The 26,392-nt window shown below is 37.6% G+C and overlaps 2 pseudogenes; one reads left to right on the top strand and one right to left on the bottom strand.

The window, feature by feature from the left end:
- Nucleotides 1-18,657: 18,657 nt before the first annotated feature.
- LOC113630537 (non-histone chromosomal protein HMG-14 pseudogene) lies at nucleotides 18,658-21,179 on the bottom strand (annotated as a pseudogene).
- Nucleotides 21,180-21,421: 242 nt separating this feature from the next.
- Nucleotides 21,422-25,332, top strand: LOC113604996 (mitotic-spindle organizing protein 1 pseudogene; annotated as a pseudogene).
- Nucleotides 25,333-26,392: the final 1,060 nt, after the last annotated feature.

Raw genomic sequence — 26,392 nt, 5'->3', positions numbered from 1 at the left:
CTTCTTTTTGGCTCCCTTAGAGATGATGGGGACTCAGGCACCAGTAGAGACTTAGAACTAAGCATTGATGGTGGAGGCCACTGTAAAACTGTGTGTGTGTGTGGGGGTGTGTGAATTGGGGGTAATTCCATCTCTTTGGTGGGGTGTGAACCGCCTAATACCAGGAGCTGTTGGATTCCTTTCGCATGGTGCCCACTGCCCAAGTCCAGCTGATAGCACAGCCCCCCTTTCAGAGCACTGTGTGGCTATAAGATGGATAAAATAACATTAAATAGGTTGGTGAAAAGCTCAGTTTTATACTTTTAGGTATGAAAAGGGGAGACTAAAATAAAAAAATATTTGGGGGGGTTCCGTTTTTATTTTTAGACTGCGTACTGCTGAATTTTGTAATCAGTATTGAAAGTCAGGGCTTTATAAAAATGTTTTGTTATTTCAAAAATAGTCTAAAGGAGTTTCTTGGAACTGTGAAGGGAAATGGAATTTTAAAAGGGGGCTTAATCAGTATAGATTTTACATGATTAAAGAGGTTATTTTTAAGCTACTTGGAAAGCAACATAGATACAGATTCAGTATCAGGTATAGGAGATTGGGGTTTTTCTATAGTGTCAGAAGAAATGCATTTTTGAGAATAATTTTTCATATTTAGAAAATGTTCTACCTAGGGGAATAATAATATTTGCATAGGTCTCTTTAGTCTACAATGTGCTTTGATGTTTTCTTACTTAATCCTCTAATAACTGCAGAAGGTTTTTGATCCCAGTGATCATGGACGTCATACATCAAGTCAATCCCAGAAGTCCATTGCCTATGTACACACACACACACACACACACACACACACACACACTGTACATGTCCCTCTGGAAGTAGGAAAAGTTTTGAGTGATAGGGGCTTGTAATGAAGGATACCATGGGTTTGGAAAGGGGACTGGGTTAAGGAGAACTTAAGGGGCTGAAGATAAAAGTGAACAAAGGGAGGAAGAGAGTAGGCAGCATGGTACGTCAGAAACAAGGTTCCGATTAGACATCAGAAGACAAAGTTGCTAATAGCAGCTTTGTGTCCTCGGGCAACTTACTTTACCTCTATCTAAGGTCTGTTTTCTTATTTGTAAATGAGTGCTTTAATTGATCTCTGAGATCAAATTCATCAAAATTGTCTGTGATTCAATAACAGCAGTTAGCTTTAGTGATTTTTATTTTCCTCTCAATAATTTTCCATATAATGAGCATGTAATTACTTACATACTTTTATAATGAGCATGTATTTCCTATATATCCAGAAACAAAAAGATTAAACTTTCTGTGGTTTAATTCCTTCAACCACAGGAACGTTTCCTTTTATCAGTTTATGTCTCTTCAACCTTTGAACAGGACTAACTGTAAATTACCTTCAAGGACAATGATCCATAAAATACTAATTAATAAAGCTTTTAAAAACTCTAGAGTTGCAATAGTGCGTTTAAAATAAATCTCAATAAATTTTTCTGCCACATATATGGTATTATTTTTTAAGAGGAAAATGAATGATAGTTTTCTTTTTTTTTTTTTTTTTTGCGGTTCGGGGGCCTTTCACTGTTGTGGCCTCTTCCGTTGTGGAGCACAGGCTCCGGACGTGCAGGCTCAGCGGCCATGGCTCACGGGCCCAGCCGCTCCGCGGCACGTGGGGTCTTCCCGGACCCGGCACGAACCCGCGTCCCCTGCATCGGCAGGCAGACTCTCAACCACTGCGCCACCAGGGAAGCCCTAGTTTTCTATCTTTGATATTTTACTTGAATTGATTTCATTATCATACCTCTGGGGAATTTTGAGGTATTCATTAAAGGAACATATGATCCATGTTTATTTGTAGACTACTTTATTTATCTACTAGGTCCAAATATTCATAAGCTAGAAATAATATCACCAAGTAAGAGACCTTAGTTTGGTAACTCTTTTGGTGCTCTTCACTTAATTAATTTTTTTTTTTGAATTGTTTAGTCCATCAGCTATCTGAAATGTCACAATGGGTATTTGAAGTTTTGCTTCCTGAGGAACATTGCATTTACATGTGAAGATTGGTTTTCAAAAATATATAAAATATGCTGCTAGAACTGGTGGACAAAAATATTTTCAAGGCTATCACTCTCAAAGAATGGGTCCTTGAACTTTTAGTTTTCATTTGATTTTGGAAGTCCGGCTTAGGCTGACTTCAGCTTCTTCAAGGATTGTTTTCTTAGTTTCACCTGACCCTCCGTCAACACTGACTGTGAGTCTTCCCTTTTCCATCCCCACCCTTTCCTTCTGATAGACATTAATGGCCAATTACTGTGCTGTGGCAAGCTCAGCATCCCATTTCTTGTGGTCACAAGGTATGTACTTTTAGTAATTTACTTTGTGTTCTTAGCATTAAGATGCATCCCTAAGAAGTCACATTAGAAGACATTAATGTTTTGACTAATTTGAAACTGCAAATGAAAAACACCTAGGCCACAATTATCAGTTTATGAGAATCTAGGTATCATTAAATGAGTTTAGTTGTTTCTTCTTAGTATCGATTACTTAGACATGCCTAATTTGTTTTTCTTTGTATGAGCAATCGATTGCCCTTTAAGGTAAAGTGGACTGATGTAGAATGATGATTAATTGTGTCACCTCTTCATAGGGTGGACCATCTACACTAAAGTCGAACAATAAGGATAAAATGGTTTAGGAAAGGTTCAAATTTGTGTCATAGGAATCTCTTCAGTCTACTGAAAAAAAAAGTCTCATTAAGTAGTTGACCAGCTCAAACAAGACTGTAATCATAGCAAATTAAGTGTATTCATTTACCTATTGTGAGCTTATACTAAGCTGATGAATAAATACTTAGGAAATAATTCCTCACTGAAATCTCATGAATTATATTACATTGGTATTTATCTTTATTTGATTGTGCTATATGGCCCCAGGGAAAATCTGGCATATTTTCTCTTTCAAACTGTTGACACTTTTTAAAGTAAAAGTATTGGGTGGGCCAAAAGGTTCATTTGTTTTTTTTTCTGTAAGATGGATAAAGTAGCACTTAATTGTCGTTAACTTCATTTGAAACAATTTTGTTAGATTGTATGTGACAGCTGTCATATCAGTGTGCATTTTAAAAAAAGACTTATCAAAATTGGTGAATTTTTGTGTAGCCATTTTAATACTGAAGATGGAAGAAAAAAAGCAACATTTTCGGCATATTATGCTTTATTGTTTCAAGAAAGATAAAAACACAACTGAAATGCAAAAAAAAGATTTGTGCAGTGTATGGAGAAGGTGCTGTGACTGACGGAATGTGTCAAAAGTGGTCTGTGAAGTTTCGTGCTGGAGATTTCTCGCTGGACGATGCTCCACAGTCGGGTAGACAAGCTGAAGTTGATAGCAATCAAATCGAGACATTAATTGAGAACAATCAACGTTATACCAACGGGAGATAGCTGACATACTCAGAACATCCAAATCAAGCTTTGAAAGTCATTTGCCCCAGCTTGGTTATGTGAATCGCTTTGATGTTTGGGTTCCACATAAGTTAAGCAAGAGAAAACTTCTTGACCGTATTTCCGCATGTGATTCTCTACTTAAACGTAATGAAAACATTCCATTTTAAAAACAAATTGTGATGGGAGATGAAAAGTGGATACTGTACAATAATGTGGAACGGAAGAGATCATGGGGCAAGCAAAATGAACCACCACCAACCACACCAAAGGCCGGTTTTCATCCAAAGAAGGTGATGTTGTGTATATGGTGGGACTGGACGGGAGTCCTTTATTATGAGCTCCTTCCGGAAAATGAAACGTTTAATTCCAACAAGTACTGCTCCCAATTAGACCAACTGAAAGTGGCACTCGATGAAAAGCAACCAGAATTACTCAACAGAAAACACATAATCTTCTATCAGGATAACACAACACCGCATGTTTCTTTCATGACCAGGCAAAAACCGTCACAGCTTGGGTGGGAAGTTCTGATTCATCCGCCGCATTCACCAGACATTGCACCTTTGCATTTCCATTTATTTCGGTCTTTACAAAATTCTTTTAATGAAAAAAATTTCAATTCTCTGGAAGACTGCAAAAGGCACCTGGAACAGTTCTTTGCTCAAAACGATAAAAAGTTTTGGGAAGATGGAACAATGAAGTTGCCTGAAAAATGGCAGAAGGTAGTGGAACAAAAGGGTGAATACGTTGTTAAATAAAGTTCTTGGTGAAAATGAAAAATGTGTCTTTTATTTTTACTTAAAAAAACCGAAGGCACTTTTTGGCCAACCCAATATATGACAACTCTCCTGATTTCTCCTGTTCACTATTTCAGAGACTGCTTGGCTCATCAATGCCATTTGTTCCAAACTGCTTTGCAAACCATAATAGTATATAAAGACCCCATGGGACAAAAGTCCCAGAAGTTCCCTAACTATGCCTTTTGGTCAAATTAAGTAGCTATTATCTTCATGTAGAAAAAGATCATAATAGTTGTTTTGATACTTCCAGTTCAAAATACTTCCATGTCTGTAAAAAGACAGTTAGGCTTACACAACTAAACCTGAAAGTCTAGCCTTATATATAAACTGATGGCTCAACAAACAAAAGAGTGGGTAACCATTTCTGGGGTGTTTATAAGGATTACCGGTCAAAACATCTCTCTGATAAATTTCCCTTTGTCTATATATGTCCAGGTCAACTCTGGGTATAAATACTGTTCAACTTATCCCTGTATAACTATCACCTCCTCAAGGGAAAGGAAACATCTCTACTGAAATCCATTTATTTTGAAATTAAAAGAGGAAAGAAGATCCTTCTGATATTTAGTCCAGATCTTTGAACTTAAATTTTAATTGCTGGCTCTGCTGTTAAGAAGTTAGACACTGTTTTTTAAACTATTCCCAAGAACAAGACTCTAAATGCCAGATGGAATTAACCTAATGGTCCATGGATCCAAGATTCAGTCTCCAACTTTGGGACAAAAGGATAATTTGTAGAAGATGATAGTGGCTTGCCTCTTTGTCTTTAAGGAAGTAGTAAGGCATAGCAGGAGGACACGCTGTTCCACACTAGACAAACCTGAGTTCAGTCAACTCTACTTCTTATTAACTATGTGATGAGGTTACCTAACTCTCTGGACCTCAGCTTCCTTTTTGGTAAAATGGAGACAGTAATGTCTCTTTCCATAGTCAACGTAGGGCATAAATGAGATGCAACAGACATACTGCCTGGTACATGGTGAGCCTCAAATGTCAATTACTTCATCAGAACTTAGAGACAGACACCTTAGAAACCTGTTAGATCCATCTCTTCACTGATCTCCACATTTCCTCAATCTGTGTTTTGATTTTGTAACATGAATTTATCATCACTCCCTATCTGAAAAAATACTCCATTTGTTTACACTCAGTATTTTATTTGCTTTAAAAGTTCATTTTCAAACTTTCAGAAAAGAACCCTGATTAGAGTCCCCAAAAGTTCTTAAGTTCATGCTCACTTGATCTCCATCCTCTATAATTTCATTGTCTTCAATCATTCCTCCTTTAAATCTTCATGTTTACATATTAAAGTCCTAATTTAGGGGTTAGAAATTGTTGAAAAATTTTGGACCAAGCTTCCTCCTGATCTTTTAAGGAACTGGGTAGTGCTGACTGGCCAAACTTCCTGGATAACTTCACAAACAGGAACTGGGGTGTAAAACACATACACACAACCTGTCCTAAAAGCAGGGGTGAGAAGGGCGGTTTATACGTTAGCCACTGAGTTGAATAACTCATGCCATTTCACCCAAACTGCAGGAAGACGTGTCTGTCTTGCTTAACATTGTGTTTCTGGTGTCTAGCACAGTGATTATCACATGGCAGCTGCTTAAGGAATGTTTGTTGATGGAATGAATGAATGAATGGGCAAATGGATGCCATTAAGAATCCCATGTGTATGCTTTGGTAATGTACTATATGTTACAAATGCCTGGTTATATCAGTTAGTAATGCTTTCAGCTGCCAAGTCAAAATACTCAGAATACTACCCAATATTGGCTTAAATAAATGAGGTATTTTCCCCCCTACAGTTTGGAGAAAAGCTGTTGCAGGTATGTTGGCTCAGCGGCCCTATGATGTCAGGTTTAGAGTCTCTGAGAGTCTCTTGGACTTTTCTGGCTGGCAAGATTGTTGGAGGAGTCCCAAGCATCATGTCCTCCCATGACCATGTTCAAGAACAGATGTAGCTAGTGGTACAGGGCAGAGAGCTTCTCTGAGTACCCTGTCTCCTATCAGAGAGGAAAATATTCCACAGGAGACCCCTAGGGAATTGCCCCTTATACTCCATTGGTCAGAACTGGGTTTCCTGCTCACTCCTAGGCCAGAAACTAGAACCACTTTCCCTGAGATCATTGGATCTCCGACTAATATCTAAATAGGGATTCCATGAGCAAGGAAAAAGAAATAGGATGAAAATGGCTTTTGCTATCCTCAAAATTACTGTAGTATCAGAACCATTTTCAGGGCTTGTTAAAACTCAGTGTTTTGTTGATATTCCTTGGCTATAAGTAGACATAAAATTGGTGCTTTTAGTTACCACTGATAGAGCTGAATGGAAAATTAAGGCAATTTTAATTAATTTGTTAATGTTAATTACATAATTTAATTAAAATGCTGTGTATAATTCAAAGAAAAGGACTAATAATCCTTCAGATTTTTCATCAGTACCTATGATATTGCTAGCATTTCTGAAGAAGTGTATTTCAATGGCTTTTTGCCTTCATAAAGGGAATGAAATCTATTCCAACAAATAGAAATAAATTAAGATCTGAACTGATTCTGAAAACTTGTCTTTTATTGTGAGCATAAGAATATCTTGAGTTTGTGTTTGCCCTACTAATCAGTGACCACGAGAATAAAATCATGAATCAAAAGGTGAAAAATTCAAACAGTTTTCTAGTATCGTAGAAGCTTTAGATACTATATCTAGTATACAGTATCATAGAAGCCCTCAAAAAAGTGGAATCCAACCTTTTGAAATTTAATTTAGTTAAACTGTTTATGAAAATACAAGTTTGGTCTCAAAATACTGTTTTCAGTTTAAACCAAAAAGTACAGAGTTTTAGAAATTAGTAGTCCATGTAGTAGCTATGACTTAATAGGGTTTTACTGCTTTGTGAGATTCTCCAGACTATTACTAGTGAGAAAAATGTTGCATAGTTTTCAGATATACTGTTTTAGGTGATAGGTATCAAACATCAAAAATACTAAAAATTGCCTGTGTTATAGTAAGATGTCTCAGAGTAAGATGTCTCCTCAGGAAAAAAAAAACACCTGTTTCCAGTAATTTTTAATGAGTGTTAAAGATTATAAATTGGATAAAAGGATAAAAAAACTTAATTTGTTAATTTCCCATCATAACTGTGCTTCCAAATGTATCTGTATTTAAATTTTATTAAAAACAGACATATATCAGAGTAAGCCTTGCTATCGAACCAAAACACTCATCTCATCTCTACCTTTTAAAAAAAATAGTCAATTCAAGGTTATTTACTTTTAAATGTTATATGCTGTAAAAGGCAACTACTAAAAATATCTTCAGTTATTCATCAGTAGACCTTCCACACTTTTTACACTATGTGCCAGGCAAAAAGGAGGTAGTAATATAAGTCATCATCAACCATTGACTTGTTTTACCACTCCAGTACATACTAAGCATGCACTAGATATGAACATTAAGATATGAAAGTTATCAGAAACTTTTCAGATATGAAAGTTAAGTTTACAAAATATAAGATTTTCGTGGATGGGCTTCCCTGGTGGCGCAGTGGTTGGGAGTCTGCCTGCCGATGCAGGGGACACGGGTTCGTGCCCCGGTCCGGGAGGATCCCACATGCCGCAGAGCGGCTAGGCCCGTGAGCCATGGCCGCTGAGCCTGCGTGTCCGGAGCCTGTGCTCCGCAACGGGAGAGGCCACAGCAGTGAGAGGCCCGCGTACCACAAAAAAAAAAAAAAAAAAATAAAATGATTTTCATGGTAAGACTGGAACAATTCCACAGAATATAGGATGGGTGGCACTCCTATAGTTTCCTAGCAAGTAGATTATATAAAATCTGAAAAATTTCAAATTTGGTTCTTTTCTCTTTTATCTGTTTACTCATTCTTTTTTTAGAACTTATTTTTCACACTACAACGTACTGGGTGTTAGATCCTTGTAAGAACGTAAGAGAATGTCATTTCTGAACCTGTGCTTATAAAATGACGTCTATCTCAATCAACTTATCAACTGAGCTTTAAAATCCCTGGCTGGCAGTGGGTGGGTTCATTTGTTTATTTTTGGTTGGTGAATTTTTCTTTATATAGTTTTTAAGTAAGGCACAAACCCAAGGAACAGGTCCCATTGCATGTGAGCATTTATAAATGGGATCTGAGGATCATGATTGCTATGGGTTGAACTGTCGTCCTGCCCCGCACCACCCCCCCCTGCAAAATTCCTATGTTGAAGTGCTAATCCCCAGTACCTCAAAATGTGACCTTTTTTGGAATAGGGTTATTGCAAATGTAATTAAGATGAGGTCATACTGGAGTAGAGTAGGCCCTTAATCCAATATAACTGGTATCCTTATAAAAAGGGTAAATTTGGACATAGACACACAAGAAGAAGAATGCCACCTGAAGATGAAGGCAGAGATCTACAAACCAAGGAACACCAAAGATTGCTAGCAAACCACCAGAAGCTGGGACACAGGCATGGAACAGAGTCTCCTTCACAGCCTTCAGAAGGCCGCAACCCTGTTGACATTTTGATTTCAGACTTCTAACCTCCAGAACTCTGAGACAAACAAATTTCTGCTGTTCTAAGCTACCCAGTTTGTGGTATTTTGCTGCAGCAATCCTAGCAAGCGAATACAATACGTAATCATAATTAATTAGAAACATCTGAGGCTGTCTTAGGGGTGGAAAGGCTGTTGAGGGAGATTACACCCTCCTTGGAAAGGAGTTGCCCCTGCTCAGGGGAGGAAGGAAGGAAGGAAGGGAGGAAGGGAGGGAGGGAGGGAGGGAAGAAGGGAAGGAAGGTGGGAAGGAGGGAAGGAGGGAAGGAGGGAAGGAAGGAAGGAAGGAAGGAAGGAAGGAAGGAAGGAAGGAGGGAGGGAGGGAAGGAAGGAAGGAAGGAAGGAAGGAAGGAAAAGAGAGATTGATTGTCAGCACCATCTAAGGAAAAGAGAACTACCTGACTGGTAGCCCAAGAAAGATCACAATAGTAGATATGAGAATCATTTGCCTTTGCCACATTTACTCAAAAAATCCTTTAAAGCCATCCAATTCACTTTCCTTTCACTTAATTCTCACCACATAATCTAGAATTTACTAATTTAATATCACAGATCACATAGTGCTGGACAGAGGGAGTAATAGGGAGTATTCTTTTCCCTAGAAAGGATATGCCTCTCTGCAAATTAAAACAGTGGTAGAAACCAGCATCTCTTGAGTTTAGCAAATATAACCTACTTATAATAATAAACAATAATAATAGGTAACACTGAGCACTTGCTATGTACCTGACACTCCTCTAAACACTTTACATATACTAATTCATTTAATTCTCACAGTAAACCGTGAAGTAAGCATGATTATTATACCCATCTTACAGACTAGGAAATTGAGGTTTAGATCTCTTGGGGAGCATTTTACTAAATTTCTAGACCTGAGCGCTAAGAAACTAAATGCTTGACCAGTAATGATCCCCTAATATGCTCTACCTTCTTATACCTGGCTTGAAATAGACATTCTCACCAATCATATCACCACACAGGTAGTACCTGCACAATCTCAGCAACTCTGTACACAGTTCAGTTCTCTCTTGAGAATTAAGATAGCAAAAAAGAAATGCAGGGCTTCCCTGGTGGCGCAGTGGTTGAGAGTCCGCCTGCCGATGCAGGGGACACGGGTTTGTGCCCCGGTCCGGGAGAATCCCACATGCCGCGGAGCGGCTGGGCCCGCGAGCCATGGCCGCTGAGCCTGCGCGTCCGGAGCCTGTGCTCTGCAATGGGAGAGGCCACAACAGTGAGAGGCCCGTGTACCGCAAAAAAAAAAAAAAAAGAAATACAAACAGAATCTATTATATCTTCTCAGATCACCTATGGGTGAGTGATTCTCCAAGCTGTCATCTACCTAGCATCCACAGAGTACAGATAGTAGGAAATAGCTTAACTATTCAGGGTGCACAGATTTTGTGCAATTTTGTGCTCACACTATTATATTACTGGGTTAGAAGCAGTGTTGTATACCCAAGATATCAGCTTTGTAAGGGTGAATTTCTTTTGCAAGTACTACATATTTAGATTGCAAGTAATTAAAAGTCACCACACAGTGTAATAAGAGTTTTCATGCATCCCTTGGAACCACTGTAATTCCACAGAATGTATGACTAAAAGTTAAATTAGAGGTGCCTGCTTCTTTTATAATCTTCCTGATCTTTAATAGATGAACTGAAAATAAACACCAACAAAGTGTAAGCACAGAACAATTCCCTATGGTTAACTTTTATCTTTGACCAACAAGACATTTAAATTTTGTCACTCCAGTCAGAAGAAGATTTCTTAGGAGCTAAGACTATGGAATGGGGCCTCGAGTATTCCATTATATTATCAATGTTAAAGAAATAAACATAAATGAATCAAAACAGAGAGCAATGAAACAAGAGGTAAACTGAGTATTTGAACGAAGCTGAGTATTTGACAGTTTTAAAAATTATGATTAATCATGCATTCATTCTAAAAGTATTTATTGAGGGCTTCCCTGGTGGCACAGTTGTTGGGAGTCCGCCTGCCGATGCAGGGGACACGGGTTCGTGCCCCGATCTGGGAGGATCCCACATGCTGCGGAGCGGCTGGGCCTGTGAGCCGTGGCCGCTCAGCCTGTGCGTCCGGAGCCTGTGCTCCACAACGGGAGAGGGCACAACAGTGAGAGGCCCGCGTACCGCAAAAAAAATAAATAAATACTGAGGAAAAGAAACATAGTTGCAAAATCCTCTGTTCAAACATGAAGAATACTCAAATATAGCATAAATTTGTGATTAAAGAATATGAATAAATGTTAACTGTTCCTATTTTTGATAGTAGTACACACTTTTTCTTTCCACAGCTTCATGATACTATATTGCTGCTTAATTGCTTCCTCAGTAGTCTTCTTTACAGCCTACCAAAAACTAAGGGAAAAAATTTTAATTACCACTATTTAGAGTAAAAATTTTAATTAACCTTCCTAACAAACATGGAAGGGGGAACCAACAGCAAGTCATCTGGATGGGAGTGGAGGAAATCATCTCTGCTTAGGCTGATGTTTCTTTAGACCAAGTGAAGATGTTGGTCCTCCTGAACATGAGGTAGAAAGCAAGGAAATAAGCAAAAGCCCATGTCATGAAAAGTGGGCAATTTCTGTATTTTAGGAGTCATAGCTTCATGGTAAAGCTTTATTATTTTATCTGAATTGTTGTAGATTTTCAGCAAGAAATATTCACAATAAAATATAAGTCCAAAACACATTCCAGAGACATGTGTAACTATATAATCATCTCTCTTAATTATCCCTGCTAATAGGAAACAAAGTGGTAAAGATCACCCCAAATATCTTTGTTTGAACACTACTTTTCTGTGGATTTAATGGGGTTTGAGGTATAACTGACATACATTTTACTAGTTTCAGGTGTACAACATAATGATTTGATATTTGTATATATTGTGAAATGATCACCACAATAAATCTATTTAACATCCATCACCATATATACTTACAGAATTTTTTTCTTGAGGTGATAACTTTTAAGATCTACTCTCTTCAGAACTTTTAAATATGCAGTAGAGTATTATTAACTACAGCCACCATGCTGTATATTATGACTTACTTATTTTATAACTGGAAGTTTGTATATTTTGATTCCCTTCACCCCTGCCTGTAGCAGCTACCAATCTATTCCAAATATCTCTTTAAAAGCCATATTAATTGGGCTATGAATATAGTATAGTATCAACATATAATATGAAAAGTTGATGAGCAATAAGAATTACTACCTTGGGATTGTTGCTTGTTGCTGTTTCTCTCATTCTTTTGAGAAGTTTATGCCCAGTGTGAATGGAAACTAAAGAGACATAATGCATCCTTAGGAATGAATTTGGGTCTGAGGGAATATGAAAGTTGAGAAGTTTCCATTTCTAGGGTCTCTTTCACTCTCAACATTTAGGAATCTGTGTCTGGAAGACAAAGAAGTTAACAGGTGATCACTGGATTACTTATTACACAGAAAAGCGAAAAGAAGTTTTCTAAGAACCTTTGATCTTCAAAGTCAGAAGCAAACATAAAATAAATTTATGAGAGGAAGCCAACCGGGGGAGCACACCAGTGGCAAGTACAAACTGGCTTAGAACTAACTGGCTCAAGAGCAGAGGAACATTTGTATTTCAATGAAAAGAAGAAAAGAAAGTTTAAAAGAAAGGTGATAGTATATTTGATCTGCCAATAATTTAATATTTGAAAACTTCCAAAAGGGCATTTCTACATATCCACATCAAAAAAAGTCATGGTCTCACCCAAATATCCATGCACAATTGTATTTTTATGTACAATGCACAAATAGTCTAAGCAAGTCTAGCTCTAAAACATATTTCTCAGGTATATTTCATGACAAATTCCCAGGCTGAAGGCTAGGGTAAAACCGAGGAGGCCACTGCCCCTTCCACGATAATCATGTGAGTGGCTGCAAGATGATCAGGTGAACACAGAACGTCTATGAACTTCTTGTAGGCAGAACTAGATATTACTCATCTTTAGAAACTCAGCACCTACTACAGTGCTTGATACACAGTCACTACTGGATCAATGTTGGCTGATTAATTAATAAATGCATACCTCATAGGTGAACAATCATAGGCAGATACCTGGGTTGGGAATAAGTCACCGACTGAAATTCAAATTATGTTGGCAACTTGTTCTGTGAACTTTCATGAGTCAGCTTCTCTCCATTCAGTTAATTAGGAAAGAGGCTGCCTGTTGGAATGTTTAATGTATCGAATATGCATTGAAGTCTTCATATAAAAGTACCAAATTACTCTTTATTAACTAAAGAACTCATTCTTTGTACTTACCAAAGTGCTTTTAATCTTGAAAGCACTTCCAGTAATGGCAAATTACTCCTAATATTTTTCTAAAACCTTGACACATTTTAAGGACTAAAAATATATCTATAGCTCTCATTTGGAATTATTACTTTACCCAGTTCCAGATGGCTTCACTGTAATAATTTTTAAAGCCTTTCTCTGGTCTCTTACCTTTTTCAGAATTAATAAAATATTTTCATCAAAAGGACTTCTAGATAAAAAGGAATAATGTAGAGGCCCTTACACTCACTATTAAGTTCAAGGTCAATAAGACTTTAACTCTGTTCATTGTATCCAGATTCAGATAAATCTGAAGAAACCTTTTGCCATTATCCAGAGATTCTCAATCTCTGGACCATTACTAGCCCTGGGGACATAGGTCAATTCTAGTACTTAGGTGGCTCAGAATCACCAGGGGACATCCACACTCAATGAAAGAAACCTGAGTCCTCGGGAATCACTGAACTCATTCAGTTCTTCTAGCACCTGAGAAGTCGGGGGGGGGTCCATCAACAGGACACACTCAAGGACCCCTTGTACTTCTGCTGCTTAAATACAGGCCAGTCTTGGCTACTGGTACTTCAGCCATTTCCAGGCATCCCGCTGAGGGTCATTTGTTACGACAGCACATTGAGGTCCAGTTTCACAACTGGTGCAAATCTACCTGTCTTCAGTGCTGAAAAGAGGAAAAATGTTAAGAGAAAACCAAAAAAAGCAGAAAGCAGGAACCAATAACAGATTCAAAAAATGGTTATGTCTAACAGGCCCTTTACATGTAAATATATTAGTATTGTCTTCCCAGCTCTGTATTTAACATAAAACAATGATCATTTTGAAAATGAAACACCTATATTTAAAGCATATAACATGAGGACATTAGCTGGAAAAGAAAAAAGTTGACAGGAACTTTTGCTGGAAATTTGAAAAGGACTAAATATAGATCTTCATAACTGTTGTAAAAATATTTAAAATTGTATGATTGACAAAAAAATCAACCTCTCTTTGCCTTCTCTCTGTCTCATACATCAAAATTAATAATATTCCCCCCAAAGTATAAATTATTTCAAAATACAGACTATTTGTAAATTTGTATTTACAAATAAAATACTGAATACATGTTTTGTTATGTTGTTCATTGTTTATTGATTAAAATGCACTTTGCTGGATTAAAATTTTATTTTGTTATACATACATTAATTTAGGGAAAAAAGAGATGAATGCTTTACCTCCTCTAATTATTGCTTCTTCTTTCTTAGCCTTCCAAAGGAGGGAAACATAAAGGATGAAACTTAACAAGATCAAATGCAAAAATAGCCTGTACTTCATCAAAATCGCTTATGAATACCACATTTATGAATATTTATGTGAATGTTCATAGGAAGCTATGTCTTCCTTGTGATTCCTTAGAACATTGCCAGAACTATTTTTTGTTTTATAGATATTCAATTAATATTGATTAAACACCTTCAATCAACATAATATGAATTTTTCCTAAACTTCGATTAACTTATCCCAAATAAATTAATAAACTTTAAAGTGTTTTTGAAAAGTACATGGTTCTTATACAAAAATAATTTACCTCAATAAATAACAGTGGAGTGACGTCTATAGGTAGGATATATATCAGCAATACAGAGATAACAAGAGTGACTAAACACAGATTACCATCCATGACAGTTATTCTTGGTTCCCAACCCCCTTATTCTTTACCACAAATACAAAAAAAGCTAAAGACTCACTTTCCCAAAGTCCCTTACAAGGAGATGTAGCCATGTGACACAGTTCTGGCCAATGAAATGTAAGGAGTCTGTAGGGTATGTTTAGGAAATTATTCCTTTTCTAATATAAGGAAAGCCAGATATGGCTAGCAGCTGCCCTTCCCCTCCTTCCTGCACTGAAAGCTGAAGTAATGGCTGGAGCTGTGGCAGCCATCTTGGAATCAAGTGGGAAAGAATAAGAGAATCACAGTGATGCTGGTGCTGACATCACTGAGATGCTGACATATTGCCCTCAGCCACCTCCTCCCAGATTTTGTGTCATGTGAGAGAAATAAAACCCTATCTTTTTAAGTCACTATCAGAGTCTCTGTTGCTTAAAATTGAAAGCCTTTGTAACTGATAAAGCATTAATAAAAGTATTTTTTAAGTACACAAATAACGACTAGAGGTTCAAAGAAGGAAATTACATAAAGTAGAAAAATATAGGAAAGGCCTTGAGAAAGAGTTGGCATTTGTTAAAAGCATAAGAGGCTGGGATATGAAAGTAGGGTGAATTTCAGGTAAAAATTATGCTATGGGCAAAAGATTTGAGGAAAATGTAAAAATTATTCTTCTTTTATTAAGCCATCTGTTCACAAGGTCATTTTGCTTAGTTTTATTTAAGGCTAAAGATTGATTTATATATTTAATGCTGCCAAATATTAACACATTCTCAATAATACTTGCAATATCACAAAAATAACTGATTTATTTTGGCAATTTGGTGAAAAAATGTCCCCAAAAGTATAAATAATGAAGCATTTTGCAATTTTAAACTCCACATGAACTATTTTAAATGCTTTTTGAGTAACTTATACTTATTAGAGTTTATTTTACATTTATTTTGTTTTTCTTTCTTTACTGTGTTTTTATAAACTAGGGAAACAACATCCTAATCCCATTTAATCATGATAAATTATTATTTATTACAAAAAGAAACTATCAGTAGCCAATGAATCACTGCATTCTTCATAAACCTGATTATTACATATACATTCTAAAAATAAATACAATAATGAGCTCCTTGCCTCTGCATAGATATGGGCCTCATAATTATAAAACTGTGCAGGCTTCAGGTCAAAGCAGTAGGTCAAAGCTCTGATCCTAACCAACCCAGGACAAAGCTGCTGATTAAAAGAAAAAATTAAATAACAACAAAAATCCTATCCTGGTGCAAGGGAATGCACTTGACAAATTGTTTATTAGATTCAAATGTCTTTGCTCAGCATGGGCAAGTTCATTAAAAGATGAAAATGAAAGCCCGATGAGCTTGTAAAAATGAGAGCTCTCCAAATTTAGTTCAAGGTTGAGGATGATCAATTTGGTTATTTGTTCAGTGTGTAAGAACACTAGATAATTGGTGTTAGAGGGAAAGATTGGTTTTTATTCTCTGAAACAATCTCTATATACATAATTTTGGCATTACTCCAATTTGTACATTGTCATATTTCTGGAAGTATGCTTAATTATGCAATAGTAATAACTATGGATGCTTTGTGAGAAGACATCAAGACCAAAAAGTCTGTTGTGTATCAGTCTTCCCAAGCAAATTAAATAATCTTAATAAGTTATTTTAGTACAAGTTAAATATTAAGATGAGTTATATAAGACAAATAAACTGATGCATAATGGCCTCTAAGACAGTATGTATTTTTTAAATTCTGAAGAGTTCAAAACAGAGATGACATTAAACATGCTAACATAAACTCCTTGTGCAGAGTAAAGCTGCAAAATGTTATGTGAAATTATTTTTAATAAATCAAACTATTTTTATACTGAAGTACTAAAAGGGTACCTGCTGGAAAGATGCTCAATTTTACTATGTTAACTAATGGGAATATAAAATAATTTAAACAAGAAAATAGCTACGTATTTGTCATTTTAATTCATATTTATTTTAAAATCCTTAATCCTGGAACATATACAGATGTGTATATATGTGTGTATGCACATATGTATGTGTGTATGCATGTATTGGTTTTATTGTCCATTCATAGCTTCAGAGACCTGATCTATTTGCAGCTAAAACACATTGGTCTTGGGATCTGACTCTCAATAGTATCCTAGGGTCAAAGACTAACTTATTTTACTTTTAAAACATGTTTAAGCTTCTGAAGATTATCTGTATTTGCTTGTGTCAGTTACATATTGAATCTTATTCAGCAAACACTGCACAGCTGAGAAAAAGGTTCTAGCCCAGACATACAGGACATACATATCGTTCTCAAACCTCCCTGACTGCCAAACTTAACTACCACCAGAAGCACCCTATTTTTAACAAAACCAAGGAAACATAGTTTGTTTCTTTCAAAATTTCTTTACCAACAAAAACAAATGGTCCATGTTCTGAAGAGAAGCTGGCAAACCTCCCAACAAGGCAGCCAGCAGCAAGAGAGTATCCTGTCCCCATGAAAGAAGCAGGGGGTTTTCTGTCCACCCCAGGCTGACAGGTATGGGGAAGGCCAGGCAGAGCCAGACAGAGCAGATCCAAATCTATGCATGCCCATCTCTCTCTCTCTCTCTCTCTCTCTCTCTCTCTCTCTCTCTCCCTTTCTCCCACTCTTTCTTTTCTAAGTGGCCATCTATCTTTAGTAATCTGGACCATGAGGTAAAACTGATTTCAGTATACATGAGGGAAAACCTAGTAAATTAATGAATTCTATTTTGATACCTAAAGAGTTTACCCAGACATTTCTAAGCTTTCCTCATCAACTGCAAACATTACTTTTCTGTTTTATTTCTCTCAACCTAAGGATGCTAATCTTTCACATACCATCACTTTTGGCGGGGATGGGGAGATTTCCATTATCACTGCCTCCTTGGCGAGAAGTCCACACTCTGAAGTCCAGCCTTCTTCTTTCCTTTCTTTTCAGTAGACTTTATTTTTTAGAGCAGTTTTAGGTTCACAGCAAAATTAAGCAGAAGGTATAAAGATTTCCCATATACCTCCTGCCCTCACACATGCATAGTGGTCCCCATTATCTACATTCCCCACCACAGTGGTACATTTTTTATAACTGATGAACCTACATTAATACATTATCACCTAAAGTCCATAGTTTATATTAGGGTTCACTCTCGGTGTTGTACATTCTATGGATTTGGACAAATGTATAATGACATTTTAATCCTCAGAAACTGTACAAGTTATTCTCCATTACAGAGGGAAATTTTTATAAATATATATATTTTTTAAGAACTAATTCTTAAAGCCAAGTTATCATAATCAAATTGCTTCACCTCTTGGTGGATTCACAAAACTTCACATTGCTGTTGCCAATAACCTGTTTTCTTTCTTTTTTTCTTTCATAATTGAGATTTTATTGGTTGTTTTGAGGATCAGTACACAGACATTTCAATTTGTACACAATTCTCAACATACGTACCAAAAATCTAAAAAATCATGCAGTTGTGATTCTTTTCTGAACAGTTATTCCAGTGACTTTCCAGCTTAAAATTTAGGGGCAAATTTTCCTTCACAGGATATCAAGTACCAATATCTTCAAATATTGATATGCTGTTACATCGTAAGTTCCACTAATTCACATTTAATATCATATACACTACATACTCAAATTGTCAATCGTTCACAGCACATTAACAGTTACTAGAAGAACAGGACTACCACGACCAAAGATGTTACAGAGTGCACAAAATTCTGCCCAGGAGAGCCAAGATCAAGGGGTGAGTGGTTTGCTTTAGGAAACAATTCTACCAAAAACCACATCGGAAGAGAAGTAATTTAAAGTGTTTAAGACATTAAGTGCACCACTGACTCCAAACTGCCATTTAGTATGCTTTGTATTATAGGATAGAAAAGCTACCCTCCATCTGTGGAATGTTAAGCTGACACCCAAGACAATCAAAGCCTCCCATATTCAATATCCCACTATTTTCTGGTTGTACCAAAAAATAAACAACCAGCAAATGATTTCACCTCTTAAAAAAAAGCATTTACACTTAAAAAAATGGAATGAGGTGGGATTCCCTCCTTTTAAAAAATGTTTCTAGAGCTACTAAAAAACCTGCATTTACAAAAGAGTTGATAAAAATATTCCTCTGGACTGTACAAGAAGGGAGACAGGGGCCCCTGATAGGACCAGGTGTGTGATATTAATCAGACTTGGCTTCTTTCTCTCCTGCTTCGTCAGAAGCTGGGCTCTCCTCATTTTTAGTCTCTCCATTTTCTGCAGGTAAGTCGTTTTTAGTCTCTTGGTTAACCACTTCAGCCTGTTTTCCCTTTGCTCCCCTTTTCCCTTTTGTTTGCACTTTTTTGTCGGAAGATTTATCCTTTCCTGCCGCCTTTTTTGGCTTCGTTTTCACTTTTGCAGGAGCCGGTGTAAATGACAACCTCGCCGACCTCCTCTTGGGCTCCTCCTTCGCCGTCCCCTCGGCCCAGCTGACCTTCCTCTGGGGCATCGTGGCGGCGGGGCGGGCGCGTGCCCGGTGCCTGGGGGCCGCGGCGCGCCAAGAGCCTTCGCGAAGCTGGGGGGGCTTGGCCGCTGCCGCCCCAATAATCTGTTTTCTAATGCCTCAAATTTTTTTGACAGAGTTAACTGGAAGGCTTAGTATTTATTTGGGATTTTGGTTTTGTTTTGGCTTATTTTGTTTACATTTTTTTAAGCAACAGAATAAAATAGCCGAATTGAAATAATATTCTACTAAATTAATCATTTGTTTGGTTGAATTAATTGACCAATTTTAATCATGACAGTGTTATTAAATACAGTGTAAAGTGCCCTGACTGAAAATTAAACTTGCTCGAAATATGGAAAATTTCGAGCTCGAAATATGGAAAATGTAATTATATGCATTACCTGTATACAGCAAAATTTGCATATCATTAATATACCCTCATCAGACAAGAAGGTAATGCCATGCGGGCCGTTTAAGTAACCTGACAATACAGTGCGCTTTTAAAAGCTTTGAATACATGGAACTATACAGAATAATATTTATGTTACTAAACAGTGTGTAACGATGCGTGGCTCTTGAGTGCCACATCAATTGTTATTTAGGTTTTTAGCTTGTTCAGATACGATTTCTTACAAGGATCAGGAAAGAAGCCAGACGGAGATCATGTTAGGCTGATGCTTGTCCCGGCAGATGGTCAAGTACCTTGTGTTGGTTTTCAGAGCCCCCTTCCCTTTGCCTGACCTTCCCTAGGTGTATTCCCCATATGTGCCTCCCTAGTGCCTCCCACCATACAACTTCTCTCACTATCAAAGCAGCCTCCCACCCCTCACCTAAACCTGCTCCAGGAAATGATGGCATAGACTCACTTTCATGTATAAATAGCTGACAAAGCTTCACTTGTTATCATTCCTGAGTTATATAAATTTTAGGTAAACAACAAATAAGCAATGAGCATATTTGCAAAGATAAGCAAATAAGCATATTTAATTCTTAAATTTCAGGGTCCTGGCAAGTGAAAAAAGGATTTTTGCAGGATGGTGTGGGAACAGGGCGGGCGAGGGGTGGGTGTCTTCTCAGCGAAAAGGATAGGGGAAGCTTAGTAATCTCAAATTATTTTCAGAATTGCAGTAAATATTCCTATGTACTTAGGTCAGGTGAAACATTTCCCCATAAAATGTGACTGCTGGTATTTGCTTATATCAAATAGCTGAACAAGAGTCTGACCTACAGCTTGATAACTTAAACCATAATTATTTACCAGCCTCATTTTATCCTGAGTCACACCACCCCCCAAATTACGGCAATCTAGAGATAAATATTTGGTTGTCCACTGCATGTCGATGTTCATCTGTCATCTTTCACTCTATCCCTGTTGCCTATTTTACCCTGTCAACCCGATGCCTTGGCTCATACACGAAAGAGAAGAATTCCATTTTCTCATCCTAGCATTAAAAGAACGAAAATAGTAACTTTGTACTAGGCTAAGCAAGGAACAGGTCGAGAGACAAAGGGCCGGAAAATATGTGAGAATTAAGAGAATTGCCAAGAAAGTACTGAAGTCTCCTGATATGATGAGGCTGTTTGCTAAATCCTTCCAATGCTTCATGAACTATATAAAGAAAGAGCAACTTCCAGAGCAGCATTAGCCAAAATTCCAGTTCCTGTCTCTTGTCTCTGGCAATGGACCCAGAAAACAGTGTAAGATGCATCCACCAGGTCTGACAGCAACTGTACAGCTAATGAGAGATGTTCACTATGTTTAATCATGTATGTTCAATTGTGAGCACCAAGGGTCACTGGCATTTTAGGCTGCATTCCTCCCATGTAGTTTCCTTCCTCCCTCCCTCCCTTCCTCCCTCCCTCCCTTCCTCCCTCCCTTCCTTCCCTTCCTTCCTTCTTTCCTTCTATTTTAAAAATATTTTCTATTTTCTTGTTTTCTATCACTTCAACCCAGTGGCCGTTCAGTGACCCCTACTGTGGTTCTGTTTTCCAGGAAAGGCCACATAAACAGGGCAAGAGCTCCCAAGAATTTATGGGGAAAGAGGAGCATTGCCTTGAATGGGTAGGAAGTTTTAAAATAAGCTGTGTCTGGGAGAGTCTAAAGGGTTCTCCCTAACCCAATGCCACTTCATTTCCATGACGGAGGCTACCACAGGTTGCAGGTTAAGAATTCAGATGAACCACACATGGGCAGACCTCCTGGATGAGGTAAAGAAAGACATCTTTTTTTCTGACAAGCCTCAATAAACCAGAATAAAGTTGTAGGATGTCCTTCACACAGACTAACAGAAACAAACAAAAACAACGTTTAATAGAAAGCAGCATAGTGCAGCAGGAAAAGCAGTTGCTGCGGAAACAGGAGGTGGGATTCTAATTGCTAGTGAGCTGTATAGCCTCAGATGTGTTGCTTACTCTGTGGCCCTGTTTCGCCAGCTGCAAATCAAGTGAGCTGTGTTCAGGGATCATGGCTTTTTTATTGTTTAAACACTTCATGATACTAAGACTAGAAAAGTTGATTTAAACATCCTATGTGTATTACATTTCTATTGCTGCGTAACAAATTACCACAAATTTAGCAGCTTAACACAACATACATTTAATATCTCCTAGTTTCCACGGGTCAGGAGTCAGGACTCAGCAAGGCTCTACAGGGCTGCAGTTTAGGTATGGACTGGGGCTCAATTCTCATCTAGATGCTTAGTTCTCATATGGAAGCTCAGCTGGTGATCTGCTTCCAAGCTCATGAGGTTGTTGGCAACATTCAGTTCCTGTGGTTGTAGGACTGAGGGTCCTGACTTCTAGCTGGATGTCAGCTGGAGGCCACTGTCAGTATCTAGAAGCCAGCTACAGTTCTTTGCCAAAGGGCTTTCTCCAGAGGCCCTCTGATAGCATGGCAGCTTGCTTTTTCAAAGCTAGCAAGGGAGAAAGAGAGAGAGCCTACTAGCCAGATGGAGTCTTATATGATGTAATCACAGAAGTAACATCCCATCACCTTTGCATGTTCTGTTGGTTAAAAGTTAGTCACAGGTCCCAGCCACACTCAAAGGGAGGGGATTAAGCAAGCACATGAACACCAGAACGCAGTGGTCAGGGGGACCACCTTAAAGTCTGTCAGCCACACTTCTGTATTTTTCCCACACTCTGTCCTTCAGCAGATCCTGTCAGTTCAACATTCAAGACATACTCCAAATGTGCCACTTTTCATCGCCTCCATTTGCAACCCAGCCTCCCTAGTCTACGTCATCATTTTCTGTCATTAACATTACTGCTAAAATCTCTTAAATTGTTTCCCTCTCTCTTGCCCTATTAGCTTAAAACCTTCCAGTGGACTTCCTGTTATATGTGGAATAAAATCCAAATGCCTTACTTGCATGACCTGGCCCCTGACCACTTCTGTGATCTCATCTGCTTCTGTTCTCCACCTTTTCTCACTCCACGTCTGCTACCACCAAGCCCATTCCCACCTCAGGACCTTTGCACATGCTTTCTCCTGACAGAAATATTCTTTCTTTAGATCTTTACTTGGTGGTTCCTTCTCTTCATCCATTCCTCATTCAAATGCCGCTTCCTCACAGACCTTCCTAACCACTCTATGTGAGTTAACCAACCCTTGCCCTATTCCAGGCATTCTCTGTCCTGATACTCTGATTTATTTTCTGCATAGAACTTACTGGTATGTGAAATATGTGTTTTATTGTTCAAAATTTGTGTCCTCCACTTAGAATGTAATGTCCATGAGGACAAGTCACTGTATCTCCAACAGTGCCCAGTATCACAAATACTGAATGAAGAAAACATAGAAAAACCAAACTCAAATTTTTAAAATTGAATAATATTGGTTATCTGGAAGTTTACTATATTGTCCTTAATTTTTTCAGTTTGCCATGGACCAATGACAGGTTTATCAGTAATTGCCAGCTATTTCTGCCCAGCTTTTTGAAGACCATTACCTTATTTTATCAACTCCATAGCAATCGTTTCCATGAGGAAGCCCCTGTACTGAGTCTCAATAGCTGGTGAGTGCTTGGGAAATAGATATCTTGAGTGACGGACTCACAAGCTTTCAATCAAGACGTACAGCGGGCGAGCGCGAGGGGCGGAGCCTGCCCGGCGAGCGCGGAGAACGCGCGGTGTGAGCGCCCAGGAGAAAGGAAGGCGCTCCAGTTCCGGGTCAGGCCCTTCGCCCTCCTCCCTCGCCCTCTGGCCTCCGGCAGGGCGAGTAACAGCGGCGCCGGGGCGGCGGCGGCGAATCTGAATGCGGTGAGGGAGACCATGGAGAAATCTCTGCTTGAGATTTCAAGAATTTTGAATACTGGATTAGATATGGAAACTCTTGTCTATATGTGTACGGCTCTGTGAACAAGGAATTAACCCAGAAGCTTTATCATCAGTTATTAAGGAATTTCTCAAGGCCGCTGCAGCATTAAAGGCTGCTGAAAATACGACGAGCTGACTTTCTGAAGAAATCCTGATGAGATATGTCAAGCTCTGCAGGAGGACTGAAGATTGCATTGTAGTTAAGAATGTACAATGAAATCACTGCATGTAGCAATGTGGAAACATTGTCCTTTTTAAAAGAATGATAAAACCATAGCTTTATAAATCAGTGGAAAGTGGCTTACGGAGAAAACTATCAGTTGTGTTTACACCACATCTTATTTTCTTTTAGCAGTTCTAATGCTTTGGCACTGCTGTGTTCATATTCATGTGTTCCTTATTTATAGCTCTGATAGCTTTATTTTCTAAGCAGTCTATCAGATGTGCACATCAGCTGTGCCTGGTTGAAGTATAGTGAAACCCATCCGTAGTAATGTTGTAGTTATGACTTGTTGACATTTCCATTATAAACTTTAATTTTGAATTGTTTATGCAAAATAACTGGATTTATGTTGTATTAGGCTGAAAGTTGACAATTTCAACTACCGTTGTGGATTTTGACTTAGATTCAGTATGCATATCAGAATCTTGTTTTTTATAAGAGTATGGAAAAACATTTGTAAACTGCACTTTAACAAAGAATATTTAGTTTTTTTAAACATAAAGTTTGACTGGCAGTTAATAGTGTGAAGCAGATCATATTTGTATTAATTGGAAAATGAAACTTAGAAACTTAGATTTTAAAAGTAATAACAGTGCTTAGCTTACCATTATCATTTGAATCATTTAAATTTAGTGAGAATATTAATTGAGAATGTTTTTCTTTCTAATTTTTATACTCTGTAAATAACGGCCTTAAAAATAATAATGCATAATGAAACAATTCCAACATGAAAAGTCTTTTTTACTTTCGATACATAAAAATAATTTGAGTGCTAACTTAATATACCTTGAGTGGTTATCTAGTAAATCACTAAATAGATGGTGTCACTCAACGAAGAATGTTATTATTTTCTGAAGGAATAAAGATTTCCAGTAATTAAACATAAACTAAATAATCAAGTGTTCTGTATCAGGAATTCTAAATGTGCCTTTCTAAGATCATTTTTATGTGTCATTATTTTTACCCTTAAAGTTTTAACAAATCGAAGTGATGGGTCAAAGTAAATTTTAGAAAACTTAGCATGGATTCTGTTCCTATAACAGAATCTCAGTGGAATATTTTTCCCAAGACTAATACAAATTTAATCTGATTTTTTAAGACTTTGTTAGCTTCCATTTAAATGACAGTATAGAGACTTTCCCGGAAATCCAGTCCAGTGGATTTAAATGATAGTATAGGGACTTCCCCAGAAATCCAGTCCAGTCCAGTGACTCCACCTTCCAATGTAGGGGGTGCGGGTTTGATCCCTGGTCAGGAACTAAGATCCCACGTGCCGTGGGATGCAGCCAAAAATTTAAAAAAAAAAAAAAATGATAGCACAAGCATATACTCTTTGGTAGCATTTTTTGTTCTTCAGACAAACCAAAGTGATTTTAATAAGGCTTAGTAATATTTAATGGCAACCTTCTGTTCTATTTAAAATATCTAGTCTTTTGACCACTTTGACTTTTTAAATACATGACATCTTAACCAAATGCACTGAAGGTCTATTATAGGGAGAACTGGTTGGGAGACAAGTTTTGATTGTAAGTCATTCGTTTAATTAAAAAACATTGCAAATACTGCATGTTGTTATTTATATAAAATCAGAAAAAGGACATTCTTGTCAAGTTCCAAAATTTGTATATACTTTTAGGTCATAAGAGTTAATAGTTTTATTTATGACTTTGTGGATTATGTTATTTATGTGTGAAACAAAGCAGGAAAATATACTGAAAAGGAGTTATGTTTATAGAGGACTTTTTTAATGTGTTACATTTCTTAAATGTAAACATATATTTCTAATGCGTACTTAAGTAATGTTTAAGGAAACCAAAGTAATGCATTGTTGTGCATGTTGGCAGTGTCAAAAATAAAACCATTTTGGTGGTAAAAAAAAAAAAAGACGTACAGGAGGCAATGACCCAGGCATTAGGAAGAGACACCTCTTCCTCATTTAGGAGAAACTCCTAAAATCAGTCATTTCTATCTTTAGTGAACAACTGATATGCAAAGGAGGTAGGATGATATGGTGGAAAGAACACTGGTCCAGGAGTCAGGAGACCTGAATTCTAGACCTGATTCTGTAGCAACAAAAAGCAATTTAGCATGTCACGTATTTGCCCCGAGCCTCATATTCCTCATCTATAAAAAGCCAGAGTTCAGCTAGATGACTTCTAAGATCCTCTCGAATATTAAAATATTTTTTGAAATCTATGAGTTCCACCAATCTATAAGATTCTATAAAAGGGCAGCTGCTGAGTTGAGTTACTGAGCAAAAGTCTGACCAACTAATTACAGCACCTGTAGAAAGGAAGAAAAATGACCAACAATGACAACAGTAACAGCAACAGCAAAGATGGTTCATCCTGTTCCTCAGAAATTTGTCACACTGTCTTTCCATTAACAGTCCTGTTATAGCTGCTGACACTTGTCTTCCAGCCTAGTCATATGTTACCATCTGAACAATAAACACCTGAGCCAAAAGACTAGTAGTTGCTTCAGTTATCCACATCATATTCTAAAAGCTCCTTATACTCCAGCTACCCAGTTTGGAATTCTGGCAGCACAGAGGAAAACCTTCTTTT

The sequence above is a fragment of the Aethalodelphis obliquidens genome, unplaced genomic scaffold (genome assembly GCF_003676395.1).
Source record: "Aethalodelphis obliquidens isolate GAN/ISIS:26980383/991018 unplaced genomic scaffold, ASM367639v1 scaffold2, whole genome shotgun sequence".
Classification (NCBI taxonomy): domain Eukaryota; kingdom Metazoa; phylum Chordata; class Mammalia; order Artiodactyla; family Delphinidae; genus Aethalodelphis; species Aethalodelphis obliquidens.
Note: the sequence above shows the minus strand (reverse complement) of the source record. Positions and strands in the feature narration are given on the sequence as shown.